Source organism: Phascolarctos cinereus, unplaced genomic scaffold, assembly GCF_003287225.1.
Source record: "Phascolarctos cinereus isolate Bilbo 61053 unplaced genomic scaffold, phaCin_HiC Scaffold_2;HRSCAF=192, whole genome shotgun sequence".
Lineage (NCBI taxonomy): Eukaryota > Metazoa > Chordata > Mammalia > Diprotodontia > Phascolarctidae > Phascolarctos > Phascolarctos cinereus.
Genome location: NW_027555625.1, coordinates 77,177,607 through 77,179,411, shown reverse-complemented (window position 1 = coordinate 77,179,411; position 1,805 = coordinate 77,177,607). Strand labels below are relative to the sequence as shown.

The 1,805-nt window shown below is 41.8% G+C and overlaps 1 pseudogene; it reads left to right on the top strand.

Moving 5' to 3' along the window:
- Positions 1–653: 653 nt before the first annotated feature.
- On the top strand, positions 654–1,208 carry LOC110193233 (ubiquitin-conjugating enzyme E2 N pseudogene; annotated as a pseudogene).
- The last annotated feature ends 597 nt before the right edge of the window (positions 1,209–1,805 follow it).

The window sequence follows — 1,805 nt, the reverse complement described above, 5'->3', positions numbered from 1 at the left end:
GGGGTGACAGATCCATTTTACCCTGCCCTGATCAGGCCACACATCCAGAGTATATTATATTCAGTTCTCGGCCCCACATTTTAAGAGGGATCCCAGCTACAGTGCACTCAGAGAAAGATGTCTAAGATGGTTAATAGACTGAAGATTATGTCAAAGGATAGATTGAAGAGACTGGTTATATTTATCCTGGAAAGGGAAAGACTTGGTTTGCAGCAGGGAGGAGAAAGGATAATATCAGTCTCCAAATATTTGGAGACCAGTAATTTGGAAGAGGAACTAGAATTGTTCTGCTTGGTCCAAGAGAACAGAGCTTTGACTAATTGGTGGAAGATGCAGAAAGAAAGATTTTGGGACTGATGAAAAGAGTTGTCCAAAAATGGAAGGTGTGACCATGATAGGTAGTGGATTTCCCATCATGAAGGTTTTCAAAGGTTGAATAGCCACCTGTCACCAATTTCTAGAGAGGAATCTTATTTAGATGGCCTCTGAGAGCCAACTCTGAGATTCTGTGATTAGATGAGCATGTAATGTCAAAGGTAGGAGGGAATTTAGAACACAGAACATGGAATGTCAGAGCTGGGAGGGCCATTAGGACATAAAACACAGAGTGTCAGAGCTGGAAGGGCCTTTAAAACATAAATTGTCACTGGAGGCTGAATTTCTGGATAAGACAACATGTCCAGGCTGTCCCACAGGATTGTCAAAGAAATCCAGAGTTTACTGACAGAATCAGTCCCAGGGATAAAAGCAGAACCCGATGAAATCAACTCACGTCATTTTCACGTGGTCATTGCAGGCCCACAGGATTCCCCCTTTGAAGGAGGGACTTTTAAACTTGAACTTTTCCTTCCGGAAGAATACCCAATGACACCTCCTAAAGTACGTTTCATAACCAAAATTTATCACCCTAATGTGGATAAGTTAGGAAGAATATGTTTAGACATTCTGAAAGATAAATGGTCTCCAGCGCTACAGATCCTTACAGTTCTGCTTTCAATCCAGGCTTTGTTAAGTGCCCCCAATCCAGACGATCCATTAGCAAATGATGTAGCGGAGAAGTGGAAGAACGATGAAGCTCAAGCCATAGAAACAGCCAGAGAATGGACGAGGCTCTATGCCATGAAAAGTGTTTAAATTCAGTTTGAACATCATGGATATCATTTCTCCTGATCTGCCAAGATCTCTCTTTTTTGTTTTCAATGAATAAAAGCCCAGATCATCTTCAACCTTTTGGAGATTTAAATACACTTTAGCAGATTTATACCTTGTCCTGATTTGCTTTTGTAGCACATGAGCAGAGGCTAGAAGGATTGTCTGTGTTGTTATGAAACTGCTTGAAAGCAGTGGTCTACCTTGACTTTTAGGCTTTTCCCCTACCACGCTTTCACAGCATCACAGAACCTTAGAGTCAGAAGGGACCTCAGTGGCTTTCTATTCTGACCCACACACACTCAACAAATGGTCATTTATCTTTGGCTCTGAGGCCTCCAGTGAGGAGGAATCCACCACCAGACTAGTTGACTTTTAGAGACATCCAATTGTTACGAAGCTTTTCCTCACATAAACTGTGTCTCTTTGTAATTTCTACTCATTGTTCTTGGTTTTTCCCTTGAACATAATAGTCCTGAAGTGGCCTGCCAATATTCTAACATACCAGTGGATTTGGGATCTAATTGATATGGGTATTTCTTCCAATGATGCAGTTTGCTACTCATCCATGCCTGCTTATCCTTTGTGGTTCTCACACATGGGTTCTCATACAGGGAGCTGACCCAAAAGGCTGAATACCTTCCTTCAATTCTCTT